This window comes from Nerophis lumbriciformis, linkage group LG18 (assembly GCF_033978685.3).
Source record: "Nerophis lumbriciformis linkage group LG18, RoL_Nlum_v2.1, whole genome shotgun sequence".
Lineage (NCBI taxonomy): Eukaryota > Metazoa > Chordata > Actinopteri > Syngnathiformes > Syngnathidae > Nerophis > Nerophis lumbriciformis.
In genome coordinates this window covers 14665759-14678160 of record NC_084565.2, presented here as the reverse complement: position 1 = coordinate 14678160, position 12402 = coordinate 14665759, and the positions used below count along the sequence as shown (strand labels likewise).

Here is a 12402-nt window from a genome sequence, read left to right as displayed (position 1 = left end):
ATGTAGTTACCACTCCACGTCACTTGGTGGCGGAAGTGTTTGTCTCAATGGCACAAGGAAGAAGCCGGAAGTAGTTTGGTCATGAGGCGGGCTCGACAATTATATTGGTCAAATGTTGATCGTACAGTTACTTTGCGTTTTGCAAAAATATTCTACCAACCACCAACATTTATGTATTTTATATTGAAGACTATTCATTGTTTGTTTGGTTGAATGAGACTGGGGCGATGCGAGTGTTTGAAAAATGTATTTCGCCGCTTACTATTGGACTGACGTGTACCACGTGACCATGACAAGCAGGAGTGATCAAACACTTCCGTCCATTAAAAGTATTTGCAGCCTTCAAAATAATGCAGTCATTCAAAAAGTGCACGGTTGTTGTTTGGTGTGTTGATATGTCACGTTGTGGTTAATAAATGTGGGTAACCGTCACTTTAGGTTGTTGTGTCCGGAATGACATCCTCCCTTCTGACAACTAAGTGGCATCGCTTCTCGGCCTTTTGGCTAAGATCAAGTGTAGTATCTGTTCTTATCAGTTTAATATCTGATACGTCCCCTATCCGGGGACTATATATTAAATTGATTTTTGGAGCAGGGAGATGGAATAGGGGCTTGCTCCGTCCACTCCACGCATCGACCTGGTATGGCAGTACCTCCAGAAACGGTGCACCCCCTCTCTTGTCAAAATCAATTAAAATGTCACTGTTATTATCTGAAATACAGTTAATAGTACAACAAACCACTGAGATCTACAGCATTAATGTGTGGACATTGTATAGGCTGACATAATATGGTTATCGTTGCGTACATGTTCATTGTACACAACATAATTACCACCCGGAATAATGTGGGTACTTGCAGGTAAAGTCGTCCCTTTCTACATCTTGTCTTAAACATGCAAACTTTAAACGGATGAAACCGAACTTTGTTTGTCTCTGGGTCTGTTACTACCGGTTTTGCACATCGAAAGACTGACATGTTTGCCCGTTCTTCTTCGCAAAACATTTCCAACCAAGTCGAATTAGACGGAAGGTGTTTGTGAACAGCATTTTTCAGATATTGCCCAATATTTTGTATTGGAATTAGTGTTTTTTTCAAGCTAATTTAAATGTGATTTGTTATGTTTCATTATAAAGGTGTTCAAGTTTGATGTCAGTGAAAATCTTAAACGGTGTAGTGTGTGCTACCCACCACTAGATGGTGACAGTAGAACATGTGTTACTGTCCCAAACAAAGAAGCAGGAAGTGGCTGTAAAGGGAGGCAGGGACACCAAGACCCTTCCAGTACAGGCTAGGCGTAGTAGTGTAGATTGCATGATGGGAACAAATAGTTGTGTTCATGTGTAATATAAGTAGTGGTAATATTGTAATGATCAAACAATGTTGTGTAGTAGACTCTTGTACGTGTGCAGGTTTGTTGAGTGTGTGTGTTTGCTAGTGTGCACGCGATGAGCCCATCACTTAACATGGTGTGTGTGTGAAGGACTTGTGTGTGTGAGCCATGAACAACTCATACTTACCTGGCAGGGGAGTTACCATGATCAAGAAGGTGGTTCACCTAGGGTGAGCCTCAGCCATTGCGAATTCCCCAAATGTGGGAATCTCGACTGCATAATTTGTGGTAGTGGGGGACTGCGTGCGCGCTCTCCCCTGATCATCTGTTTAATGACAATACAAACTAAATGTATCATGTCCTCTGAATGACTACATGTTCTGTTATTGAAATGAATGCATGTCAATGTTGCCACCATCTAATGGTGAGAAGCACATATTCCAATGTTAAAGATTGTCGCTGACATCGAATTGCAAACAAAACAATTCAACTTGACTGATCATGCAGCGAGTGTACGGAAAGCTGGTGTTGTACTGCCACCTACTGGTAGCACTTTTGCACCTATGCTGGCTATGCTTTTAACAACACAACCTGTGTCGTTTTATCAGTACAGGTACTGAGAAATTACTATTTTTGATTGATTGATTGAATTATTTATTTCAAACCTGCACAGTACAACAACACACGTTTTTTTTTTTTTAACGTTTTGGCAGAGACATTTATGCATATAAATAATTTCTAAGCATTTTACATGGGTAATTGTTATACATTTTATTACGTGTTAGTTACAAGTAATGCTTAAGTTTAATGTGTTGCCTTCATGTCCGGTTTTAAGTGATGTAGTTACCACTCCACGTCACTTGGTGGCGGAAGTGTTTGTCTCAATGGCACAAGGAAGAAGCCGGAAGTAGTTTGGTCATGAGGCGGGCTCGACAATTATATTGGTCAAATGTTAATCGTACAGTTACTTTGCGTTTTGAAAAAATATTCTACCAACCACCAACATTTATGTATTTTATATTGAAGACTATTCATTGTTTGTTTGGTTGAATGATACTGGGGCGATGCGAGTGTTTAAAAAAATGTATTTCGCCGCTTACTATTGGACTGACGTGTACCACGTGACCATGACAAGCAGGAGTGATCAAACACTTCCGTCCATTAAAAGTATTTGCAGCCTTCAAAATAATGCAGTCATTCAAAAAGTGCACGGTTGTTGTTTGGTGTGTTGATATGTCACGTTGTGGTTAATAAATGTGGGTAACCGTCACTTTAGGTTGTTGTGTCCGGAATGACATCCTCCCTTCTGACAACTAAGTGGCATCGCTTCTCGGCCTTTTGGCTAAGATCAAGTGTAGTATCTGTTCTTATCAGTTTGATATCTGATACGTCCCCTATCCGGGGACTATATATTAAATTGATTTTTGGAGCAGGGAGATGGAATAGGGGCTTGCTCCGTCCACTCCACGCATCGACCTGGTATGGCAGTACCTCCAGAAACGGTGCACCCCCTATCTTGTCAAAATCAATTAAAATGTCACTGTTATTATCTGAAATACAGTTAATAGTACAACAAACCACTGAGATCTACAGCATTAATGTGTGGACATTGTATAGGCTGAGATAATATGGTTATCGTTGCGTACATGTTCATTGTACACAACATAATTACCACCCGGAATGATGTGGGTACTTGCAGGTAAAGTCGTCCCTTTCTACATCTAGTCTTAAACATGCAAACTTTAAACGGATGAAACCGAACTTTGTTTGTCTCTGGGTCTGTTACTACCGGTTTTGCACATCGAAAGACTGACATGTTTGCCCGTTCTTCTTCGCAAAACATTTCCAACCAAGTCGAATTAGACGGAAGGTGTTTGTGAACAGCATTTTTCAGATATTGCCCAATATTTTGTATTGGAATTAGTGTTTTTTTCAAGCTAATTTAAATGTGATTTGTTATGTTTCATTATAAAGGTGTTCAAGTTTGATGTCAGTGAAAATCTTAAACGGTGTAGTGTGTGCTACCCACCACTAGATGGTGACAGTATAACATGTGTTACTGTCCCAAACAAAGAAGCAGGAAGTGGCTGTAAAGGGAGGCAGGGACACCAAGACCCTTCCAGTACAGGCTAGGCGTAGTAGTGTAGATTGCATGATGGGAACAAATAGTTGTGTTCATGTGTAATATAAGTAGTGATAATATTGTAATGATCAAACAATGTTGTGTAGTAGACTCTTGTACGTGTGCAGGCTTGTTGAGTGTGTGTGTTTGCTAGTGTGCACGCGATGAGCCCATCACTTAACATGGTGTGTGTGTGAAGGACTTGTGTGTGTGAGCCATGTACAACTCATACTTACCTGGCAGGGGAGTTACCATGATCAAGAAGGTGGTTCACCTAGGGTGAGGCTCAGTCATTGCACCCCAGCTGTGCTGACCCTTACGAATTCCCCAAATGTGGGAATCTCGACTGCATAATTTGTGGTAGTGGGGGACTGCGTGCGCGCTCTCCCCTGATCATCTGTTTAATGACAATACAAACTAAATGTGTCATGTCCTCTGAATGACTACATGTTCTGTTATTGAAATGAATGCATGTCAATGTTGCCACCATCTAATGGTGAGAAGCACATATTCCAATGTTAAAGATTGTCGCTGACATCGAATTGCAAACAAAACAACAATTCAACTTGACTGATCATGCAGCGAGTGTACGGAAAGCTGGTGTTGTACTGCCACCTACTGGTAACACTTTTGCACCTATGCTGGCTATGCTTTTAACAACACAACCTGTGTCGTTTTATCAGTACAGGTACTGAGAAATTACTATAAATAATTTCTAAGCATTTTACATGGGTAATTGTTATACATTTTATTACGTGTTAGTTACAAGTAATGCTTAAGTTTAATGTGTTGCCTTCATGTCCGGTTTTAAGTGATGTAGTTACCACTCCACGTCACTTGGTGGCGGAAGTGTTTGTCTCAATGGCACAAGGAAGAAGCCGGAAGTAGTTTGGTCATGAGGCGGGCTCGACAATTATATTGGTCAAATGTTGATCGTACAGTTACTTTGCGTTTTGCAAAAATATTCTACCAACCACCAACATTTATGTATTTTATATTGAAGACTATTCATTGTTTGTTTGGTTGAATGAGACTGGGGCGATGCGAGTGTTTGAAAAATGTATTTCGCCGCTTACTATTGGACTGACGTGTACCACGTGACCATGACAAGCAGGAGTGATCAAACACTTCCGTCCATTAAAAGTATTTGCAGCCTTCAAAATAATGCAGTCATTCAAAAAGTGCACGGTTGTTGTTTGGTGTGTTGATATGTCACGTTGTGGTTAATAAATGTGGGTAACCGTCACTTTAGGTTGTTGTGTCCGGAATGACATCCTCCCTTCTGACAACTAAGTGGCATCGCTTCTCGGCCTTTTGGCTAAGATCAAGTGTAGTATCTGTTCTTATCAGTTTAATATCTGATACGTCCCCTATCCGGGGGCTATATATTAAATTCAATTTTGGACCAGGGAGATGGAATAGGGGCTTGCTCTGTCCACTCCACGCATCGACCTGGTATGGCAGTACCTCCAGAAACCATGCACCCCCTCTCTTGTCAAAATGTCACTGTTATTATCTGAAATACAGTTAATAGTACAACAAGCCACTGAGATCTACAGCATTAATGTGTGGACATTGTATAGGCTGAGATAATATGGTTATCGTTGCATACATGTTCATTGTACACAACATAATTACCACCCGGAATGATGTGGGTACTTGCAGGTAAAGTCGTCCCTTTCTACATCTAGTCTTAAACATGCAAACTTTAAACGGATGAAACCGAACTTTGTTTGTCTCTGGGTCTGTTACTACCGGTTTTGCACATCGAAAGACTGACATGTTTGCCCGTTCTTCTTCGCAAAACATTTCCAACCAAGTCGAATTAGACGGAAGGTGTTTGTGAACAGCATTTTTCAGATATTGCCCAAGATTTTGTTTTGGAATTAGTGTTTTTTTCAAGCTAATTTAAATGTGATTTGTTATGTTTCATTATAAAGGTGTTCAAGTTTGATGTCAGTGAAAATCTTAAACGGTGTAGTGTGTGCTACCCACCACTAGATGGTGACAGTATAACATGTGTTACTGTCCCAAACAAAGAAGCAGGAAGTGGCTGTAAAGGGAGGCAGGGACACCAAGACCCTTCCAGTACAGGCTAAGCGTAGTAGTGTAGATTGCATGATGGGAACAAATAGTTGTGTTCATGTGTAATATAAGTAGTGATAATATTGTAATGATCAAACAATGTTGTGTAGTAGACTCTTGTACGTGTGCAGGCTTGTTGAGTGTGTGTGTTTGCTAGTGTGCACGCGATGAGCCCATCACTTAACATGGTGTGTGTGTGAAGGACTTGTGTGTGTGAGCCATGTACAACTCATACTTACCTGGCAGGGGAGTTACCCTGATCAAGAAGGTGGTTCACCTAGGTTGAGGCTCAGCCATTGCACCCCGGCTGTGGTGACCCTTACGAATTCCCCAAATGTGGGAATCTCGACTGCATAATTTGTGGTAGTGGGGGACTGCGTGCGCGCTCTCCCCTGATCTTCTGTTTAATGAGAATACAAACTGAATGTATCATGTCCTCTGAATGACTACATGTTCTGTTATTGTAATGAAAGCATGTCAATGTTGCCGCCATCTAATGGTGAGTATCACATATTCCAATGTTAAAGATTGTCGCTGACATCGAATTGCAAACAAAACAACAATTCAGCTTGACTGATCATGCAGCGAGTGTACGGAAAGCCGGTGTTGTACTGCCACCTACTGGTAACACTTTTGCACCTATGCTGGCTATGCTTTTAACAACACAACCTGTGTCGTTTTATCAGTACAGGTACTGAGAAATTACTATAAATAATTTCTAAGCATTTTACATGGGTAATTGTTATAAATTTTATTACGTGTTAGTTACAAGTATTGCTTAAGTTTAATGTGTTGCCTTCATGTCGGGTTTTAGGTGATGTAGTTACCACTCCACGTCACTTGGTGGCGGAAGTGTTTGTCTCAATGGCACAAGGAAGAAGCCGGAAGTAGTTTGGTCATGAGGCGGGCTCGACAATTATATTGGTCAAATGTTGATCGTACAGTTACTTTGCGTTTTGCAAAAATATTCTACCAACCACCAACATTTATGTATTTTATATTGAAGACTTTTCATTGTTTGTTTGGTTGAATGAGACTGGGGCGATGCGAGTGTTTGAAAAATGTATTTCGCCGCTTACTATTGGACTGACGTGTACCACGTGACCATGACAAGCAGGAGTGATCAAACACTTCCGTCCATTAAAAGTATTTGCAGCCTTCAAAATAATGCAGTCATTCAAAAAGTGCACGGTTGTTGTTTGGTGTGTTGATATGTCACGTTGTGGTTAATAAATGTGGGTAACCGTCACTTTAGGTTGTTGTGTCCGGAATGACATCCTCCCTTCTGACAACTAAGTGGCATCGCTTCTCGGCCTTTTGGCTAAGATCAAGTGTAGTATCTGTTCTTATCAGTTTAATATCTGATACGTCCCCTATCCGGGGACTATATATTAAATTGATTTTTGGAGCAGGGAGATGGAATAGGGGCTTGCTCCGTCCACTCTACGCATCGACCTGGTATGGCAGTACCTCCAGAAACGGTGCACCCCCTCTCTTGTCAAAATCAATTAAAATGTCACTGTTATTATCTGAAGTACAGTTAATAGTACAACAAGCCACTGAGATCTACAGCATTAATGTGTGGACTAAGGCTGAAACGACGCGTCGACGTAGTCGACGTCATCGGTTACGTAAATACGTCGACGCCGTTTTTGTGCGTCGGCGCGTCGCATATTTACGTCACACTACTGTCATGGCGGAGCGCAAAGCAGACGATGCGAGCGAGGGGAAAAAAGCACGTCAAAAGTGTCGGAGTATTTCAATAAACGGCCTAATAATGTTGTTGTATGCACACTGTGTCGAGCGGAAATGGCCTATCATAGCAGCACAACGGCTATGAACGAACATTTGAAAAGAAAACCCCCGACAGCGTTCTTGCCATCACCATCAACTAGTCAATCGTCCGCGTGCGTATACGTTGTCATTATTACACAAAAACATGAATGTGTCATTTGTATCTGCGTTGTAAATTCATAAACTAAAGCACCGTTTGCTCTGAGAGGCGCGTTTGGCGTGCCTGTTCAGTGTTTACAAAGACGCGCTCCTCTTTAACGCTGTGGAGAGGCGGCGGCGGCGGCGGCGAGCGAGCGGCGAGGCGGGGCGCGCCGGGAGCGACGCCGCAAGAGACGGGACGACGAGCGAGCGAGGAAGAGGAGCTGAAAAGCGAGGAAAGAAAGAGAAAAGAGTTGGAAGAGAAAAGACTTTGTGTAAAATTAAAAGATTGTAAACCTGGCAAAGCCGTCTGGCGTTCAGTCTGTCGGTCCTGAAAGAACCCCACGGCACAAGACGTGTCACAAACGCTAACGTTAATTAGTTGTGCAAATACCTTTTACAACATTAACAGTTACATATACTATGTACAAACCAACAATTAACTTTCATTTTAATCATACTATCATTGTTGTGTTATTAAGCAAAATAAGCAATACTTTTACTTTTGTTGAAATGTTTACACTGTACATTTTTTTGTATTGGATGTTTAGCTTTAATTTTGCACATTTTAGCAAATAAGCAATACTTTTACTTTTGTTGAAATGTTTACACTTGTTACAGAATATTTCCGTTTTGCACTTTTTTGTATTGGATGTTTATCTTTATTTTTGCACATTTTAAAGCAAAATAAGCAATACTTTTACTTTTTAAATGCTTATACTATTCCAGAATATTAAGATTTGCACTGGATGTTTACTTTTATATTTGCACATTAAAAAGCAAATAAGCTACTTTTAATTTTGTTAAATGTTAAAAGTTTTAAATGTTTACATTGTTACAGAATATTTTGTCATGTTGTTGTCAATGTTGACTGAGTGGCCATATTTTTTTTTTTGTAAATAAAAGCCATGCCTTTTGAAAAAACTGGCCTACATTTATTTTTTCCTCTTCATTTTAAATAAAAAAAATAATCGGTAAAAGGAAAAATAATCTATAGATTAATCGAAAAAATAATCTATAGATTAACCGATTAATCGGAAAAATAATCTATAGATTAATCGATAGAAAAATAATCGTTAGCTGCAGCCCTAGTGTGGACATTGTATAGGCTGAGATAATATGGTTATCGTTGCGTACATGTTCATTGTACACAACATAATTACCACCCGGAATGATGTGGGTACTTGCAGGTAAAGTTGTCCCTTTCTACATCTAGTCTTAAACATGCAAACTTTAAACGGATGAAACCGAACTTTGTTTGTCTCTGGGTCTGTTACTACCGGTTTTGCACATCGAAAGACTGACATGTTTGCCCGTTCTTCTTCGCAAAACATTTCCAACCAAGTCGAATTAGACGGAAGGTGTTTGTGAACAGCATTTTTCAGATATTGCCCAATATTTTGTATTGGAATTAGTGTTTTTTTCAAGCTAATTTAAATGTGATTTGTTATGTTTCATTATAAAGGTGTTCAAGTTTGATGTCAGTGAAAATCTTAAACGGTGTAGTGTGTGCTACCCACCACTAGATGGTGACAGTAGAACATGTGTTACTGTCCCAAACAAAGAAGCAGGAAGTGGCTGTAAAGGGAGGCAGGGACACCAAGACCCTTCCAGTACAGGCTAGGCGTAGTAGTGTAATTGCATGATGGGAACAGATAGTTGTGTTCATGTGTAATATAAGTAGTGATAATATTGTAATGATCAAACAATGTTGTGTAGTAGACTCTTGTACGTGTGCAGGCTTGTTGAGTGTGTGTGTTTGCTAGTGTGCATGCGATGAGCCCATCACTTAACATGGTGTGTGTGTGAAGGACTTGTGTGTGTGAGCCCTGTACAACTCATACTTACCTGTCAGGGGAGTTACCATGATCAAGAAGGTGGTTTACCTAGGGCAGCGTTTCTCAAAGTGTGGGGGATAGAGACATGACAGGTGGGCGCGAGGAACGGGTGGAAATTTCACTTTAAATTTTTATTTTTATTATTATATTCTTGGATTATTTTTTTTACTATGCTTTCATTTTCTATACACACTGTAAATCACTTTGTGATTCTGTCTGTGAAATCCGCTATATAAATAAATGGAAATTACCGGTACTTATTTTTACTGTAGGCTTTATATTTCTCGGTACGAGCGAAAGTTTGACAGGCAGTAACTATTGGGGGCGGGGCTAAGCGGAACAAACTTTCGCGCGGATGGGTAGCAGGCTAATGTGTGGACCACAATTACACAAATATATACATTTGTGACTCGCACCTCAAAGGTCGTCGAGCCAGAGCCAGCGCCTGCAGAGAAACAAAAATCTGACGGGCACACACTGTGTCATTCACCGGGAAGCATTCGCGTCAAGGCAGCTCAGCCCCGAACTCAATGAGGTTTTAACAGATGTTGTGAGCGCGGTAAATTTGATCAAAACACGACCACTGAAAGTGCGACTGTTCTCTGCACTGTGTGAGGAAATGGGAGCTGATCATACAGCCGTGCTGTTTCACAGTGAAGCAAGGTGGCTCTCCTGGGGGAAAGTGCTGTCACTTGCCCTGTCTTGCCAAATGCATAGCTCCTCCTTTTTTTTTTTTGCAAAGATTGCAAAGTGGCACTTTTATTGTATTTATTATTGAACTTGGTGCAAGTTATTTGATTTATTATTGAACTTGATGCAAGTTATAACACTTTTTTTGATTTATTATTGAACTTGATGCAAGTTATAACACTTTTGTTTTATTTATTATTGAACTTGATGCAAGTTATAACACTTTTGTTTTATTTATTATTGAACTTGATGCAAGTTATAACACTTTTTTTGATTTATTATTGAACTTGATGCAAGTTATTTGATTTATTATTGAACTTGATGCAAGTTATAACACTTTTTTTGATTTATTATTAAACTTGATGCAAGTTATAACACTTTTTTTGATTTATTATTGAACTTGATGCAAGTTATATCACTTTTTTTTATTTATTATTGAACATGATGCAAGTTATAACACTTTTTTTTATTTATCATTGAACTTGATGCAAGTTATAACACTTTTGTTTTATTTATTATTGAACTTGATGGAAGTTATTTTATTTATTATTGAACTTGATGCAAGTTGTACCACAGCTGCACAGTTATTTTATTTATCATTGAACTTGATGTTATTTTATGTTATTGAGTTTGAATGTATACAACTTAATGTTCAATAAATTTGAAAATGTTAAAGCTTGGCATTAGCGCTCTGTTGGGGCGATGGGAGCAGGTGGGGCTTGAAAACTCCCCCTTGTCCAAAGTGGGGAATGACAAAAAAAGTTTGAGAACCACTGACCTAGGGTGAGGCTCAGCCATTGCACCCCAGCTGTGCTGACCCTTACGAATTCCCCAAATGTGGGAATCTCGACTGCATAATTTGTGGTAGTGGGGGACTGCGTACGCGCTCTCCCCTGATCATCTGTTTAATGAGAATACAAACTAAATGTATCATGTCCTCTGAATGACTACATGTTCTGTTATTGTAATGAAAGCATGTCAATGTTGCCACCATCTAATGGTGAGTAGCACATATTCCAATGTTAAAGATTGTCGCTGACATCGAATTGCAAACAAAACAACAATTCAACTTGACTGATCATGCAGCGAGTGTACGGAAAGCTGGTGTTGTACTGCCACCTAGTGGTAACACTTTTGCACCTATGCTGGCTATGCTTTTAACAACACAACCTGTGTCGTTTTATCAGTACAGGTACTGAGAAATTACTATAAATAATTTCTAAGCATTTTACATGGGTAATTGTTATACATTTTATTACGTGTTAGTTACAAGTAATGCTTAAGTTTAATGTGTTGCCTTCATGCCGGTTTTAGGTGATGTAGTTACCACTCCACGTCACTTGGTGGCGGAAGTGTTTGTCTCAATGGCACAAGGAAGAAGCCGGAAGTAGTTTGGTCATGAGGCGGGCTCGACAATTATATTGGTCAAATGTTGATCGTACAGTTACTTTGCGTTTTGCAAAAATATTCTACCAACCACCAACAAGACTATTCATTGTTTGTTTGGTTGAATGAGACTGGGGCGATGCGAGTGTTTGAAAAATGTATTTCGCCGCTTACTATTGGACTGACGTGTACCACGTGACCATGACAAGCAGGAGTGATCAAACACTTCCGTCCATTAAAAGTATTTGCAGCCTTCAAAATAATGCAGTCATTCAAAAAGTGCACGGTTGTTGTTTGGTGTGTTGATATGTCACGTTGTGGTTAATAAATGTGGGTAACCGTCACTTTAGGTTGTTGTGTCCGGAATGACATCCTCCCTTCTGACAACTAAGTGGCATCGCTTCTCGGCCTTTTGGCTAAGATCAAGTGTAGTATCTGTTCTTATCAGTTTAATATCTGATACGTCCCTTATCTGGGGACTATATATTAAATTGATTTTTGGAACACGGCGATGGAATAGGGGCTTGCTCCGTCCACTGCACGCATCGACCTGGTATGGCAGTACCTCCAGAAACGGTGCACCCCCTCTCTTGTCAAAATCAATTAAAATGTTACTATTAATATCTGAAATTCAGTTAATAGTACAACAAGCCACTGAGATCTACAGAATTAATGTGTGGACATTGTATAGGCTGAGATAATATGGTTATAGTTGCGTACATGTTCATTGTACACAACATAATTACCAACCGGAATGATGTGGGTACTTGCAGGTAAAGTCGTCCCTTTCTACATCTAGTCTTAAACATGCAAACTTTAAACGGATGAAACCGAACTTTGTTTGTCTCTGGGTCTGTCACTACCGGTTTTGCACATCGAAAGACTGACATGTTGCCCATTCTTCTTCGCAAAACATTTCCAACTAAGTCGAATTAGACGGAAGGTGTTTGTGAACAGCATTTTTCAGATCTTGCCCAATATTTTGAATTGGAATTAGTGTTTTTTTCAAGCTAATT

General features: G+C 39.9%; 8 non-coding genes and 1 pseudogene across 8 annotated transcripts; all 9 read left to right on the top strand.

Annotated features, from left to right (window-relative positions):
* The first annotated feature begins 484 nt into the window (after window positions 1-484).
* Window positions 485-675, top strand: LOC140679564 (U2 spliceosomal RNA). The gene has a single exon (XR_012050975.1). It is a non-coding gene; the product is annotated as a U2 spliceosomal RNA (small nuclear RNA).
* Window positions 676-1512: 837 nt separating this feature from the next.
* LOC133618178 (U1 spliceosomal RNA) lies at window positions 1513-1653 on the top strand (annotated as a pseudogene).
* Window positions 1654-2655: 1002 nt separating this feature from the next.
* Window positions 2656-2846, top strand: LOC133618320 (U2 spliceosomal RNA). The gene has a single exon (XR_009817250.2). It is a non-coding gene; the product is annotated as a U2 spliceosomal RNA (small nuclear RNA).
* Window positions 2847-3683: 837 nt separating this feature from the next.
* LOC133618214 (U1 spliceosomal RNA) lies at window positions 3684-3847 on the top strand. Its single transcript, XR_009817153.2, has one exon. It is a non-coding gene; the product is annotated as a U1 spliceosomal RNA (small nuclear RNA).
* Window positions 3848-4753: 906 nt separating this feature from the next.
* On the top strand, window positions 4754-4944 carry LOC133618232 (U2 spliceosomal RNA). Its single transcript, XR_009817167.2, has one exon. It is a non-coding gene; the product is annotated as a U2 spliceosomal RNA (small nuclear RNA).
* An 827-nt stretch (window positions 4945-5771) lies between these two features.
* Window positions 5772-5935, top strand: LOC133618195 (U1 spliceosomal RNA). The gene has a single exon (XR_009817135.2). It is a non-coding gene; the product is annotated as a U1 spliceosomal RNA (small nuclear RNA).
* A 906-nt stretch (window positions 5936-6841) lies between these two features.
* LOC140679566 (U2 spliceosomal RNA) lies at window positions 6842-7032 on the top strand. The gene has a single exon (XR_012050977.1). It is a non-coding gene; the product is annotated as a U2 spliceosomal RNA (small nuclear RNA).
* A 3707-nt stretch (window positions 7033-10739) lies between these two features.
* On the top strand, window positions 10740-10896 carry LOC133618222 (U1 spliceosomal RNA). The gene has a single exon (XR_009817157.1). It is a non-coding gene; the product is annotated as a U1 spliceosomal RNA (small nuclear RNA).
* An 886-nt stretch (window positions 10897-11782) lies between these two features.
* Window positions 11783-11973, top strand: LOC133618306 (U2 spliceosomal RNA). Its single transcript, XR_009817236.2, has one exon. It is a non-coding gene; the product is annotated as a U2 spliceosomal RNA (small nuclear RNA).
* Window positions 11974-12402: the final 429 nt, after the last annotated feature.